Source organism: Diabrotica virgifera, chromosome 4 (genome assembly GCF_917563875.1).
Source record: "Diabrotica virgifera virgifera chromosome 4, PGI_DIABVI_V3a".
NCBI classification, from domain to species: Eukaryota; Metazoa; Arthropoda; class Insecta; order Coleoptera; family Chrysomelidae; genus Diabrotica; species Diabrotica virgifera.
In genome coordinates, this window is record NC_065446.1 from 151,821,123 (window position 1) to 151,838,734 (window position 17,612).

Sequence of the window (17,612 nt, forward strand, 5' to 3'; positions counted from 1 at the left end):
TTTAGATAATCAATAATAATATGCATATCTAGGATGACCGCTACTCATAGAAGAAAATCTCGTAAATACCAAAGAAATAAAAATCATTCAACATGATATTATAATAGTCCTGCTATTATGACTCTGTAAGCAACGTAATTATTATATTACATAAATGTTTAAGTCAATATCCAAAAACAACTATTACAGTAAATCACTTTTTATTAGGTTTAATAGTGGGAGCCTTTCATAATGAAAATATTAGGCAATTCTTTAATTTTATGACTACCGAAATACAGCTACAAAATAATCTCTTAATTAGTAGATTAATTAATTATATTCTTAAGAATAATAAAATTTTGTTATTTCTAATGATAGGTAAAAGTTATGATGTACATACCAGTAAATTCAGGTATAGAGAATTAGGCAAGGCTGTAATAACTACTTCGGCTGAATATTTAATTTTATATTAGCTGATTTTTTTAATTAACATAAATAATTTTTTTAAATCTAACTTTAAAATAGAAGTCAGATGTATACAAAAAAGAGTATTACTTCTAGCTTTACTTAAAGGTATAACTTAGCAAGTCTTGGCAAAAATGAATAAGGGTTGCTGTATAAATTATTGTAAGCATTTCGAATGACCGCACCACTTCCCACCACTCATTATGTACCTTAATTATGTAACGCGCAGCATATATCCGACCTGTGGATATGCGCCGTGTTAAGAAGCGTGAGTGTAAAAAGATCTGTTCAACGCTCAACATCTCTGTAACGTGTGTGTCAATAAATGTGATCAAAATCAGTTTTTCATCATTCAATGAATATTTTACTGAAGTGTATCAGCCCCCCCCCCTTCATGGACCTTCATCGTCGAATGTATTGGTTATTAAATTCCAGCGTTAATAATTAATATTAATCAAAATTACCAGCAAACAACTGCAATTAACAAAAGTTCCAGTCGATCAAGTAAAGTGTTGCCAGATATTCTTCATCAAGCACTCTGCCACTGAATTGGTCAACTAGATTGAACAACTTCATCGACAACTCCGTCAAATTCAAGTCCAAGTCGACCAGTAGAAGCCCTGCTAGACACTATCAAATAAAGCGTCTGCTACCTCAACTTGATGCTGCTGAATCAGATTTTTATCTTCCTCATTATGGAGTCATCAAAGAGGAAAGCCTGACTACTAAACTCGGGGTAGTTTTCAATGGATCTTTTCCCTCTTCATCAGGAGTCTCCATCAATGACCTACAAATGGTAGAACCTTCACTTTAAGATGATTTTATATCTATGTTACTGAGATTTCGTCAATATTCCTATGTTGTCACTGCAGACACTGCCAAAATATACCGGCAAGTTTTAGTAAACCCATCGCAACGAGCCTTCTCAACCACTTTGTGCTGATGAACTCAACACAGTTACGTATGGCATATCTGCTGCTTCTTTTCTATCAACTCGTTGTCTTCATCAACTATCCTTTGATTCCGTGGATGAAGATCCAGAGGTTCCAAAGTTATTGGTCACGACTTTTACGTCGATGACCTGTTAACAGGTACGGAATCCGCAGATAGTTTATCCCGAATGGGCCTTGAAGTTTCATCTTTTTTAGAGTCTGGATGCTTTCCATTACGTAAATGGGTCACTAACGGACCGAAGGTTCTTCAAAATCAGCAGAACTTAAATTTTCCAGACATGTTATTTTCATTAAATTCCAATGAAGATACAAAGACGTTAGGTCTTCAGTGGTGCCCCAAGTCTGATCTTTTGTCTTACCGAGTGGATTGTTCATCTTTGCTGAATACTGTGTCTAAACGATCCATCCTCTCTGGAATTGCTCAAATCTTTGACCCTCTTGGAGTTCTCAGTTCAGTTGTTATTACTGTCAAGATTTTAATGCAGCAATTATGGCTTGAAAAATTGGATTGGGACCAATCTGTTCCTCTCGATATTCAAACTAAGTGGTTACATTTTCGAGACAACTTAGGTCGTTTAAATAAATTAAGTATTCCCAGACATGCCATTCTAAAGAATACTATTCATCGAGAGATTCACGGATTCTCTGATGCCAGCGAATCAGCGTACGGTGCTTCCATCTATGTTAGAAGTATTGATAATCACGGTCACACATTATTCAATCTCTTACGTGCTAAATCCAGAGTAGCACCTCTAAAAGAAAATCTCTGTTCCGCGTCGGGAACTCTGTGGTGCCCTTATTTTATCACAACTTGTGAATAAGGTAAACCAATCCCTTAACATTGAGTTTCATGAAAGATTTTTCTAGATAGATTCAGCCATTGTCTTGGGTTGGATTAAAACTCCCTCTCACTTGCTCAAACCGTTTGTGGGTAATCATGTTTCCGAAATACAATCTAAAACCAAAAGTCAGATTAGACAATACAGTTTTATTTCGCTTTGAAATGGACAATAAGACATTCGAAGAAGGTTAAGCGGTAAACAAATTTATTGAGTTTAGAATGTAAGGCTTTTTGTTTAGCATTTTGAAACAACGAAAGTAATTTGATGTCTCCGAAAATTTAACAAAATGGAAAGTTGTATACAAATTAAATTGGTTCTTAAAAAATGATAATATGGGTGTAGTGGGTAGAAAGGATGTTTTGTGATTGGTGTAAAATGATGGATGGAAGAGATGAGAGTGTTGAGTCTGATTTTGACGAGAGAAAAAATAGGCACTGTGTAATGAATATCTGGAGACAGCAGTCCAGTTTATTGAAAAGTGAGAAGTCAGTGTAAAGTGGTAAAATTGGCCTTTGCGAGAAGATTTAAGTTGAAACGAAATCGTTGACCGATTTGAGAAGTTAATTTTCCTGTGTCCGAGGAAGATTCCTGTTTTTCTGTCTAGAACGAGTAGCAAATTGGTATCTATTTGCACAAGATATCGAGCAAAGAGAAAACTGAGTCGAGAATTCGAGCGAGTCCTGTGTGTTCAATGTATCCTGTGTGTCCAATCCGGGAAAATAAGTAGAGAAGAAACAAAAACGTTAGTCAAATCATTTGTGAAACGGAGAGAGTTTGTTTATATCCACACCATATTTGCTTAATTTTTGTATTGAACAGTTCTATAACATAATTATTCAGTCCAAATTTTAAAGAAGAAATAAGTAATCAATTCAAAAAGAGAAAAGTAAATTTTTTAAAATTTTGTAAGAATAAATAACGAATTATTAAAATAATTTGTTTTTGTTAAAACAGAGGAGATATCAGAATTAAAGCTTAATTTAATAGATGAGAAATAGTTGCAACAAATTTAGATTTTATCATATTTTTTAAATCCTATGTTTATGGTATATTGGATAAATAAATAATATTTTTTAACATTTATATGACATTGAGTGTGTTTAATTTCCCTGTTTTGTCCTGGATGGAGTAAGCAACTAGAGATACCAGAAGCCACAAACCAAAGGTAAAGCATCAAAAATAAAATAGCCCTGAGAATAAAGTTTATTAGAAAATTTAATTTAAATTTTGTTTGTTTTACCTAAGCAGTAATTAAAATAATTGAGTAATTAATTAAATTAAGAATTTGCTCATCAATCTCATAAAAGAGAGAAATACAGAGCATAACAATATACAGGGTGTTTCAGAAAAAGGTAACACGATCTCTAGGATAGGTGAAAAATTTAAAAATAATTTGGGTTTGCTTACTAAATAATTTTTGTAACGGCATGCGTTTTCACGATACAGGGCTTTGAGGAACAAAAAGTTTTACACATTTTTTCACTATTTTTCCGAAACTACTGGCAACATTGTATATTATTCGTTATATGTACAAAAATTTTTAATAATCAAAATAAAATGTTGAAATAATAAATATGTTATTTTTATTTTTTTATTAAAAAAGTTATTTTGGTCAAGGGCGCCAAGTAGGGAAAATGTAAATGTAAATGTAAAATTAGTAATAAAAGATTATTATTGTAAGTTTTGGACATATTTAATGTCATGGGACATGAAATTACGATTGGCAGGGATAACCAGACACATGAACTGAATAGAAGAATCGTTATTGGGTGGGCAGCATTTGGAAAACTGAGAGAAACTTTTAAAACTGAGTTGCCCACATGCCTAAAGAGAAAGGTATTTGATCAGTGCGTCCTCCCAGTCTTGACGTAGAAGTCGAAAAGAAACAGAAACACTTACCTTAACTGAAGCCTCGGCTACCAAATTAAGAGTAACGGAGAGAAGAATGGAGCGGTCGATGTTAGGAATAACTCTGCAAGACAAAATCAAAAACGAAGAAATCAGGAGAAGAACAAAGGTGACTGACGTCATCGAATGGATAGCCAGGTTGAAGTGGAGATGGGTAGGACACATAGCCAGAATGACAGATGGGCGATGGACAAAAAGGTTATTGGAATGGAGGTCAAGAGAAGATAAGAGAAGCGTCGGTCGACCGCCTACAAGATGGACTGACGACGTAAGAAAGCTAAATAAAAACTGGATCAGAGCGACGCAGGATAGACGTGGTTGGAAACGACGGGAGGAGGCCTATGTTCAGCAGTGGAAATTTGAGGCTGGATGATGATTGTAAGTTTTTATTATTACCTCAAATGCGATTAAAATAATAACAAAGTTCTTTTACCGAGTTTCCGGTACTTCTCGCAAACTAGTTTTCCATTTAGGTTCAAATGGTCACTTGGGTGTTACGTAATGTTTAGGTAGGGGGAGGGGGTACAGAAAAACGTTACGGTGCGTTACATGGGGGGAACGGGGGGTCAAAAATCTTCAAAAAGTCCGTTACGTAATACTTGAACGCTCACGAAAGGTTTAGCACGGCTCCAATGTAGAAATGTCAAATATAACATCATTGTCGTAAAGTGCGATGTTTCAATCGTTAACGTGCTTAAAAAAATTTGTCATACTAGTGCGAATAATAAAGTTTGCACTTGCTTCCCAATGGGGCAATATTATGATATCATTTTCAGCATTGTTATAGCTAAATATAGAAATCTGGGCAAAAATTAAGCCTACTTATCTTAGTTTCAGCCAAGGAAGTTACTGGTAAAAAAAACATTAATAAAAATAAATCGCTCCCAAGGCGAAGAGCTCAAATCGTACATAACATCCAATACACAAGAGGCATACGATATTTATTATAAGACAATAAGAAACGAATCACATTCACTCAAAAGAAGAATAAAAACTGATCACTGAGAACGTTTTTCGAAAGAAATAAAACATGATTTTTATGGTCTGCAAAAGGAAATATGGCGATTTATAAGAGGTCAAAGAAATGAGGCAAACTAACTAATAGACCCAAAACATATAGAAAAGTATACATGGATTGACTATCTAAATCAGCTCTATGCAGAAGAAGAACAAATGACACTATAACCGGAAACACCAGAAGTTACCACAAATACAGAAGTTAATATAAAAACACACGAAGTTGGAAAACTAATTGAAAAGCTGAAGAACAGAAAAGCTGTAGGTAAAGACGGAATACCAAATGAATTAACAAAATATTGTAAAGCGGCAATGACAGAACCATTAATTATCAGTTACTCAACATAATTAACAAAATTACAAAACACAATAAAATATCGGAAGAGTGAAGAACGAGTAAACTAATTATACTATTCAAAAAAGAAGATAAAAACAGCTAGAAAACTACAGAGTTATCAAATTGTTAAGTAACTACTACCTTAAAACTTACAACTAAAATTTTACAAGAACAACAAGTTTAGCAGATGAACAACAGGGTTTTCGTACTAGAAGATCGTGTACACAGACATGCAATATTCTTCATAACGCAAATTACTGAGAAACTAATAGAGTATAATAGACCAGCATTTCTATATCTGATTAACATGAAAAAAAATTTGACAGAATACGATTCAAAGATGTGATCCATCTTGTCTATAATAGAAAATTTCCCATATAAATCATAAAAACTATTGAAAATATTTACTAAAACAATAAACTGGAAGTCACAATAGATAGACAACTTAGAGAACATATTATATAGACATAGGTAGCGGAATAAGACTGGGAGACTCATTGAACCATATGCTCTTTAATTTAATCTTGGATGAAATCATCAAAAGTGTCAACAACAATGATAGAAGATGACGACAGTCGTCAAAGATTAATCCACGCAATAGAATTAAATATGACAATTTCATCTCAGAAAACTAAAACAAGAATAACATGAAGAGAAGTATCCATATTTCATAAATGTGGTCTCGAGGTAACAAAGTACAAAAAACTTTAGCTTTTTTTCTAGTGAAGAGTCTCAAGTAAAAAAATCTCGAAGAAGTAGGTACCACAAAGTTTTTTTATTAAAAAGAACTTTGTGGTACTTCTTCGAGTCTTTTGTACTTTGTTAAAACAAGAGTAATCAGTAAAGAACCAATCAGATGTAAAATAGAAATTGATGGCATCCGTATTGAACAAGTAATGGAAATAGAATAGATACCTTGTAATTAGACTGTCTAGCTACGTAGACCTGGACAAAGAAGTGAGAAATCAAGTACGAAAAGCAAATAAACTGACAGGATGCCTTAATAACACTATATGGCGAAACTGACATATTAATACTGAGATGAAGTCCAGAATTTATAAAGCCAGTGTAAGACCAATAATGACATAAATATTATGTATCAGAAATAACACACGATATACAGTTACGGCACAAAGACTACTAGAAACGGCAGAAATGGCAGTAGGTACTGTGAAGAATTACAGGAAATAAGCTGGGGGATCTAAAGAGGAGTGAAGACAATAGAAGAAAATGTACAGGGTTATTCACTATATTTTGACCCCCCTGTAAACAGCTTTATTTACAGAATTAGAAAAAAATTTAAAATACAAAAGTTATTCGATTTTTAAATTATGATTTTTTGATAGGTATATATATCGTACTAGTGACGTCATCCATTTGGGCGTGATGACGTAATCGACTATTTTTTAAATAGGAATAGGGGTCGAATGCTAGCTCATTTGAAAGGTTATTTAAATCCCTATTCAGTAATATAAACATTAACATGATTAATTATACAGGTTGTACAAAAAACTTTTTTTTATTAAATTAATTGACACAAAAAAAGAATGTATCTAATTTAGTTTATTCAAAATTCATTCTATTGCTGTCAGAAAACAGAAATAAATGTTTATTAAACAAATAAACATTACTTTTCACTTAAATTCAATGTTCAAGCTGCCACCTATCTGCCACTTGGCAGTTTGAACATTGAATTTAAGCAAAAATCAATGTTTATTTGTGCAATAAACTTTATTTTCTGTTTTCTAACAGCATTAAAATGTATTTTAAATTAAATAAATTACATAAATTCTTCTTTTTGTCTCAATTAATTTAATTAAAAAAAATGTTTTGGACATCCTGTATAAATATTTATCTTAATGTGTATATTACCGAATAGATAATTGAATTACCTTTCAAATGAGCTAGCACACGACCCCTATTCCTATTTAAAAAAATAGTCGATTACGTCATCACGCCCGGATGGATGACTTCACTAGTATGTTATATATGTCAAAAAATCATATATTAAAAATCGAATAACTTTTGTATTTTACATTTTTTTCTAATTCTGTAAATAAAGCAGTTTACAGGGGGGTCAAAATATAGTGAATAACCCTGTACAGTGTATGAACGAATGCACACTAAATACAAAAAAACAATGGAATAAACACATAAGCAGTATGGGGGAGACTTCTTCTTTATGTAACATGGTCATTCAGAACGTTGGTTACCATCATAGCTATCTGAATTTTATTCACTGCAACCTTAAATAGCATGCTTGTATCAACCCTAGACCTTTCTCGAAAGTTCTTCATCCATGAGGTTCTTGTTCGAAATACTCCAGCTTTCTCTTCTTGATGCTTTTTATAAACTCAGTAGTCATGACAGCAAGAAATATCGGCCGACCGCGCCAAAGGTGGAGTAACAACCATCCATAGAAGTATTAATCTTTCAATTAACAAACAGACTTGTTTATAAGGAGGAGGAAGAAGAAGAAGAAGTTATAACTAAATATTTATAGCAAATTACAGCATATTGTTGGCCAAGGACTAGGTGGGAGAGGGGGCATATGCCTTGAACGGCAGATTTTCAGGAGGCGACAAAATTTGATAAGTTCAAAATGATATCGTAATCATGAGATACAAGAATTAACGCACGTCTCCGGTTACAGGAGCGCCAATACCATCTCGTTAGCCGCATCTTGTCACTAATGACTCAGACGAGAAATGGCAGTATAGCAGACTTGGAATTTGGATAGCTAATTTAAGCCTAAAATAAAGAATTTTAGTATGGCAACATTGTTTGACAAACAAAATGTTTCCAATTACGGTAAAGTGATTAACAGACTTAACATTATTCTTTCTTAGTAAATCATTGTATATGTTACAGTTCAAGTTGATTATCCAGTTGGAGTTGACTCCAACTAGTTGGAGTCGACTCTAACGGCTGGTTTCAGTAAAAGTTGATTATAAATATAAAATGAAGATTTATATTCAACATTTACTAGTAAAAGTAGACTCCAACTAGGAAAAGTATACTCTTCCCAATGCCATTTAGTAAAAGTTGATTCTGATTCACACAAACAGCCGATTCTAGGAATTAAATGTTACTGAATATGTTCAAATTAATCTAGGCTGTATCGTCGCCCCCGTTAGGTAAATTACTCCGATTCGAATTTTTTGCACAAACTTACTCAAAAAGAGGTCCTTATAACAAATCTACTGGGTGCCAGGCAGTACCTTGATCGATAAATTGTTTAAACAATTTTTTTAGACAAATTCACAAAAATAATTTTTCCACCTACCTCTACCGAAAGTATACTTTTCCGGACCTGATTGTAGGGAGCAAAGTTGTACTTTTCCTCCCTAGGGAGGAAAATATTTTTCCTCCCTAGGGAGGAAAAGTAAAAGTGACGTCATAATATTTCATTCATGAAATATAACTTACTGACGCCCTGTATAATATCTATTTTCTATTACGGAGTATCTATACATTTTAACGTTTATTTATAAAACATCCTATATTTTGCAGAATGGTAAAAAACAGTAAATTGTTATTTTGATTTAACAATGTTTACATTAATAATTTGACTTATATTTGACAGCTGACAGTTATATTGTACCTACTTGTTGTTTTAGTTCTAATAAATTTTGTTGGTTAGTTACATAAATAAATTAAGTAAAAATGACAAAATTACTTGTTATTTGAGGAAGGTGGAAAAACCATATGTATAACATGGGAGTAAAGTGCCTTTTCCTCCCTTGAATGATTACTGCCCTCCGCTACGCGTCGGGCAGTAAACTTCATTCTCGGGAGGAAAAGTTACACTTTCCTCCCTTGTTATACAAATAGCTATTTTCACTTCCAACAATTTTTTTTAGATCATTTGGGTTAGTCTGAGCAAAAAAAGGTATTTTGTGATTTTTCTCTAAAATTGATTGTTGTCGAGTTATACGCGATTTAAAATTTGAAAAATGCGAAAATAGCCATTTTCAAGGCTTAATAACTCGGTTAAAATCCATTATTATGAAAGTCAGAAAGTGACCAAATCAAAGTTTATAGCCCCCTCTACAAGATCCAGCAGAAATTTTTGTCACTACAGTAGTCTCTCTTTATAATGATTCCCTATACAACGATAATTCCTCTATAACGATCAAAATACTAAACATTGTTTGGTTCGTCATAAGGACAATGTATTAATTCTTTCTCTATACCGATATCGTTCTCTCTTTAAAACGATAACTTTTCAATATTCGATGACCTCACTTTTCAAGAAACGACTGATAACCATTTGCGTTTGGCAATAACTAAGATAACTAAACCATGAGAATTTTAAGAATTAAAGATAACACTTAATTGAAACACAGGGAATAACTGAAAAAGCTGTTGCGTAGGTGTAACTTGATAAAAAGTGATTAGTGAATTTTGTGGCTCTAATTTAGCAAAAATTTGCTGGTTCAAATTTCAATCCGATATGCAGAAAGTTGAGTACACGCTTTTATCGTTCAGGCGGTGTGCCTTAACTGTTTTCACACATATGTTGTCCTCTATTGTCTATTGACGACTTCTAAGTTTCAATTTCGGTTGTATCTCGGTCTGTGAACAGTCAAGATGTTTTCGAAAAGGCGTAGAGTACTCTCGGTTAAAGAAAAGTTATCGATAACTCGGGCAGTAGAGAAAATTAACACTAGTTATTTAGTACAGTATGATTACTATTACAATAACGATTTTTTTCTCTCTCTCTCTCTCTGTATAACGATGTCTCCTTATAACGATGAAAATTCCCGGTCCCTTGCATATCGTTATAGAGAGAGAGGACTGTATTTTATTACTAAGCTTTATCTTTAATTATTAACAATGAGCGCTAAGTGCGTATTAGGCGGCCGTCAATGGTGAGTGCTAAAGAGATGCACCATTCCGGCCGTCCAATGGTGAATCTCACTCGCACTCACATTGACGGCCGCCTCAATACACGCTTAGCGCTCATTGTTGATAATTAAAAATAATATCTTATTAATGAAATAATGACAAAAATTTCTTCAGGATCTTATAGAGGTAGCTTTAATTTTTGATTTTTTTTTTAGTTTCTGACTCTCATAATATATAATATCGTATGGCATTTTTGCCTTTCGGACAGTTCCGGCGCCAATTACATCTTTAACCCTGTTTCAAGCAACTAGTGTCGATGTACACTAGCCCAGGGGGACCGACGGTTAACGTGCTCTCCGATGCACGGTGAGACGGCTCGTGTCATTATTGGAATGAAAATGGTTTGTCTTTGGCAGGACCGCAAATAATGATATGTACCACCAGTGGTACATGTACCACAGAATGAGAACCGCTACTTTACATAATATGAGATAGAGAAGATAAAAATTATTTTTGTAAATTTGGTTAACAAAAATTGGTTAAACAATTTTTCGACCGCGGTACCGCGTGAAACCCTGTGTATTTGTTATAAGGATTGTTATTACGGATGTATTTCTTTGAGTAAGTTTGTGCAAAATATCGAATCAGAATAATTTACCTAACGGGGGCGACGTTACAGACTATACTAATAAGTAGTTGAAACGGTCAAAACAAAGAAACGCACACTCATCAAAAATGCACTTGAGATTCTCGTATAATCAACATTTACTGAATCGATCCAGGAAGAGTCAACTCCAACTAGTAAAAGTTGATTTAAATTTTTAAGGTTGATATGAACCCTTAATTAATTTGTTTCTGATCCTAGAGATGGCTGTACTGTAGCATGTTACTGTGGTAACATTTTCAACTTAATTGTAGATTTCTACATGATGACTCTGTAATAATGTAGAAACCTGAACAATATTCTGTCCTTACACCCATTGGCTCAATTGGCCTTGTTGCCAAATTGTTTAGACAGTAATTTTATCAAGGCCTAATAACAATGTAATGTTAGCAAGAAACATTTAGTCCATGATGTGATGCCGCTCTCGTCTAAAAAAAATTATGGTTCGGTTTCTCTGCGGATTCCTATTCAGAAATGTTCTCTTTAAGGAAATATGAAGTGCGCAGGGCGAAATTTTTGGCCAGAAATTGTTTAAAAATTTTTTTTAAGAAATTCAAAAGATCATCCTTTTTGCTCGGGAAAATATTTTTTTAGGTTTTTTGGGCCATTCTAACAAGAAAGGTATGTTGTCATTTTTCTCAAAAGTTGATAGATTTCGAGTTAAGGGCGATTTAAAATCTGAAAAATGCGATAATACGTATTTTCGAAGTTTAAAAACTTAGTTTTATGTATATTAATATATCTGAAATAGCCAAGTGCTTGAATTAAAGTTTAAACATTTTTTTTTTCAAAATTATGAAGAGTAGTCGGTTCTATCTTAAATTTAGACCGTTCTTTTTAAAATGTATCAAAGAATATATAGTGAGTAGAAGTTTACGGCCCTGTAACGTTTTAGCATAGGATTTTGCGTTCCAACTGAGTAGGTGCTATGGAGGTGCATAGATCTGACAACGTCCGTAGTCACCGTCATCTCACCACCGCCCGCTCTGCGGCCGTAACATCCCTCGTCAACAAGCCTCCTTATAAACGTGACCATCTGTTTTATATAAAAGCTTCCTCTATGAGCTATATTATATTCGTTCAATTCGTTGATGTTATTATGCGTCCATCCAATTTTAATGCTGCGGCAGGTTATATTTCAACAATCTTCTATTTTGCACGGGAAAATAAAAAAAGTTTGTTTTCATTTTTCTGACAAGTTTACAGTTTTTGAGTTATAAGCGATTTAAAATCTGAAAAATGCGAACATACGCATATTCGAGTTAGAGGCTTGAAAACTGATAATTATTATTATTTTTGTAGTTGATAAGTGCCTAAAATCGAAGCTTAAACATTTAATTTTAAGATTTTGCTGGGTAACCGGGGCTTATTTCAAAAATAAATCGTTGTTTTTTACTTGTTAATTATGCGCGTTAAAAATAAAATTTAATAGTTATTTATGATATAAGTGTTAAAAGTTTAAAAGTACACGTTTAAGGCAGGCATGTGAAAGTTTGCAGAATCAGCGAAGCGAATTCTGCAATTCACATGAGTGCCTTAAAAATGTACTTTTTAACACGTATATCATACAATATTTTTTCTACAAACGTCTTATATATCAACAATTATAATTTATTCATTCTCATTTACAGGACAATGACAATACCTACAAAAACTTTTACTTGAACTTGACTGACATTCCATTTTTATATTTTTCTTGACATTACATCAAAACCGTCTATACTGTCAATACGTAAATCATAACATAACAACTATACGCTGTGAGCCCGTACGTAGAGGGGATATTTACACATTCCCGAACGCCAGTAGTGACAAGTCTGTAAACGTTTACCGGAAATTTGACATAAAATGTCAAAGTGATTAATTTAAAATTAAAATTAAAAACATTAATTATAAAAAATATTAGTTGGTCAAAGCTGTGGTATATATTTTTACCTTAAATATACTTATATTTTAAATACTGAATTTAAGTTTTTTAATGTTCCTTAATATTTAATTATAAATTATTCTATTAATCTTAGCGCCATCTACACGATAATTGTGAAAGTATCCGAAGTAAGAAATTAATATTTCATCAACAGAACGTCAAAATGATTAGCAAAATCTTAAAAAAATCTATTACAATTTAATTACTTTTTAGCGTTGTAAATATTAAGCGATAACAATTAAATAATAAATTTAAAAATTACCGGTGAAAGTTGAATAGTAATCCGCTAGGATCGACACCAGCGAAGCTCAGAGCATATATAATAACATCTACGTATATTCTAACAAATTTTAATAGTTTTTTCTACAAACGTGTTAAAAATGCAATAATACAGTTTAAGTTAAATTTTAAAAAACCTTTTAAACTACCTTTTTCTAATTGAGCAAGTTGTACTATTAATATTAATGTTAATAAATGAAATATGAAATATAAATATTTTGACGTTTCACAATTTGACATTTCACTTTTAACTGCAGTGCCTTAAAATTTTTAAAGCACTAGTGCCTTAAAGTAGCATTTTTAACGCTCGTATGGAGTGCTAAAAATTGCATTTTTAACACGGTTGTAGAAAAAAGTTATTTAAACAATTCCTGGCCAAAAATGCCGTCCGGCACCCTTCTCATAATGTTTAAAGGAGACATTTTTGAGCAGGAATTCCAGAGAAACTGAATGGGAAGCATTTTTCATGCGGGAGCTACCACACAACCGGGACTACTTCTCTTTAAATTTTGTATATTATTATTACCATAGTTTTTTAAACAATTTATTTATTTATTTAATTATTTACAATGTACCAATTACATACGCCAATCATATCGCACGACAAAAATATGGAAAACCAACAACCACCCTACAGTTTACAGGACTTAAGCAGTCACCATATGTAAATGGGGGAAACTCCTGGAGTTGGCTGAAGAAATCAATATTCACCTTATTCATAGTCTAAAAGATAAAACTACTTTCTTTTATAGGATATGGCGCAAAGGCGCAACCTCGATCTATGCTGGGTTTCGAGTAACTCACAGTTGCAACTACTCCCAAGCTTCCGAACCGTACTCCATAGTTTCCCCCCGCAGCCAACTTCAGATTGCGTTACCCGCAAGATTCAGATTGAGTTACACTAAATACCAATTACCAATCTTGTAATTTGTTTAGAAACATTGTTTAGACAATTTCTGCCCAAAAATTTCGCCGGCACCCTTCTGATTTATTTAAAGGGGACATTTTTGAATAGGAATCCGCAAAGAAACCAAATCAGAATTTTTTTTCAGACGAGAGCGGCCTCACATCATAGACTAATTGCATATTATGTTTCTCGGTAACTAAATATTCCAGTTGTTAGTCATCTCTTATCTCACACTGAAAAATGGTAATAAAATTTTATGACCACTTGCAATCTTGTAAAAAATGTATTAGCACAAATTTTGTTTATACATAAACGTTTTAACACGTTGACGGACTGTGCGTCAAATGTAGAAGCAAGTGTTGTGACACTATATGAATTTTGCAAAGTAGAATAAATATACACTGGCGCGCAAAAAATTTAGGTCACTAGATGAATTATTTGATGCCTCGGATTTCCTAAACCTGTTGTCCGATTTGAATGATTTTTTAGTATGTTATAGCTTTATTATTTAAGAATCTTAATGTGTTAATATTGTTGCTAGACAGGTAAATGTCATTTTATACCGGGTGTAACAATCATACTGTGTTTTTCCTTAAAGTTCGGAAGACTCTGTGGAATATTATAGCATAAATAAAATGAGGCGCTCAGAGCAACAGTGGCCTAACCCACATCCCACAATTTTACCAAAACGATATTATTACATTAAAGTTATTCTTTATTTAAGTGTTTTCAGATGCAGACTAGTTCAAGCAATGGTTGCTTAAGCCACTCTGCATCTGAAAACACTGAAGTAATGCATAACTTTATTGTATTAAAAGCATTTTGGTAAAATTGTGGGATGTGGGTTAGGCCACTGTTGCTCTGGACGCCTCAAATATTGAAATTAGAACTCAATTGTAGCCTTAGGCTTTCTTAACACTTTCTTTTTTTATTCATTTGCTTATGTTGGATAATAAAAAAGTTAGGTATTTTAACAACTAGCCATGTTCTTCATCAATACAGGGTGTTTCTAAATAAGGGCGACAAACTTTAAGGGGTAATTCTACATGAAAAATAATGACCGTTTGCTTTATAAACATTGTCCACAAATGGTTAATTTCCGTGATACGGGGTGTTGAATTTTTTCTTACCAACTGACGGTTTATTTGTTGCTCTAAAACCGATTGAGATGTGCAACTGAAATTTGGTAGGTTTTAAGAGGTAGTTATTGCGCATTGTTTGGCATACAATTAATAATTTTATATTCGCCATTGGCGTGCATACGGGATGTATCTAAAATATTTATACCCGTATGCACGCCAATGGTGAATATAAAATTCTTAATGGTATGTCAAACAATGCGCAATAACTACCTCTTAAAACCTACCAAATTTCAGTTGCATATCTCAATCGGTTTTAGAGCAAGAAATAAACCGTCAATTGGTAAGAAAAAATTCAACATCCCGTATCACGGAAATTAAGCATTTGTGGACATATGTTTATAAAGCAAATTGTCATTATTTTTCATGTAGAATTACCCCTTAAAGTTTGTCGCCCTTATTTAGAAACACCCTGTATTGATGAAGAACATGGCTAGTTGTTAAAGTACCTAACTTTTTTATTATCCAACATAAGCAAATGAATCAACAAAGAAAATGTTAAGAAAGCCTAAGGCTACAATTGAGTTCTAATCTTAATATTTTATCTATACTATAATATTCCACAGAGTGTTCCGAACTTTAAGGAAAAACACAGTATGATTGTTACAACCGGTATAAAATGACATTTACCTGTCTAGCAACAATATTAACACATTAGGATTCTTAAATAATAAAGCTATACCATACTAAAAAAATCATTCAAATCGGACAACAGGTTTAGGAAATCCAAGGCATCAAATAATTCATCTAGTGACCTAAATTTTTTGTCCGCCAGTGTAATAGCGAAATTGCTAAATTTGTTTTATGGAAACAATATGTTTTTTGTAAACATGTGGACGACGACCATGGATGTCGTATTATATTTCATATGCATCTGTAGATGTAATGTGACAAAAAATCTACAAAAATCTACCGATTTTTTGTCATAACTCGTTATTTTAAAAATGTCGTCTATAGACGTTCTGTTCATCAACGTGTTAAGAACTAAAAATATCTGAGAGAATAAATTCAATGTATGATAGAAAAAGAATAGAAGAAAAGAACAGGATTTTGATTTTAAATTCGGCAAAATATGCAAGGCGAAAACATCGTGTTTCTTAGGAAAAATATTCCCATGAGATCTTTTTGCGTAATCAGTTTCATGAGATACCGCAGAATAAGGTCCAAAAAGGTTATAATAAAGATATTAAAAATGGTTGTTAACAGAAAAAAATACTCAAAACTATTTCACTAACACCAAAACTAGTTCTTCTCTGTCTTGCTCGTCGATTTATTGCATTTCGATTTAATGTCCATGATTCAGCTCCTTAGTAAAGCACACTGTGTACATAACATTTAATTATTCTGAGGGCCAATATCAGATCTTTGCTGCATAAAATCTTTTTCATTTTCACGAAGTTGGCACGTGCTTTTTCAATTCTCTCACTTATTTCTGGAGTATAATCGTTATTTTCTGTGATTATCGTTCCCAGCAAATATATTTTTTACTCTCTCTGACTGCTGGCCGCCTACCGTTAATATTTCATTTGTATTGTTATTCTTTCTGTACAATGGGGCATTCGATTCCATAGAACTCTGGACCGTATTAAACGGAATGAATAACGCAAGGAAGTCATCTAAGATTTGCCGATGACATAGTGCTCATAAGCAACAATACAGAAGACCCAATCTACATACTAAAGATGCTTAAACATGAATCTGAGAAAGGCGGTTTAAAAATGAATTTAAATAAAACAAAAGTGATGACAAATCAAAATATCAGAATCGACTTAGTTGGAAGTGAGATCGAAAGTGTCGAAGAGTCACATGATCAAACTAGGCCATCAGAATCAAACGGACGAGATAGCTATAAGAATCTGAATTAATTGGGCAGCAGTTGCAAGACTCAGTGATGTGTTGAAAAACAAAAAGATACCAATAAATCTAGAAAAAAGGGTACTCAACAGTTGTATTCTACCAGTTATGACTTATGGAGTGGAGACCGTGACACTTACAGGGTTATCAGCCAATATATTAAGAACAACACAGAGGGTCATCGAACGAGCTATCTTAGGAGTATCTCTGAGAGAACATATTCGAAATGGGACGTACGAAACAGGACGAAGGTGGAATATGTTATTGGAAGAATTGCGCAAATGAAATGGAGCTGGATAGGACAGGACACGTGCCACGGCAAAACAACGAAAGGTGGACGAGAAACATTTTACATTGGAGACCACGCGAGCATAGTCGTAGCAGAGGAAGACCACAAAGACGATGGCTAGATGACTTCAAAGCAAAAGTGGGGAGAAACTGGTACCAAATAGCACAAAACAGAGAAAAGTGGCGAACTCATGGGAGGCCT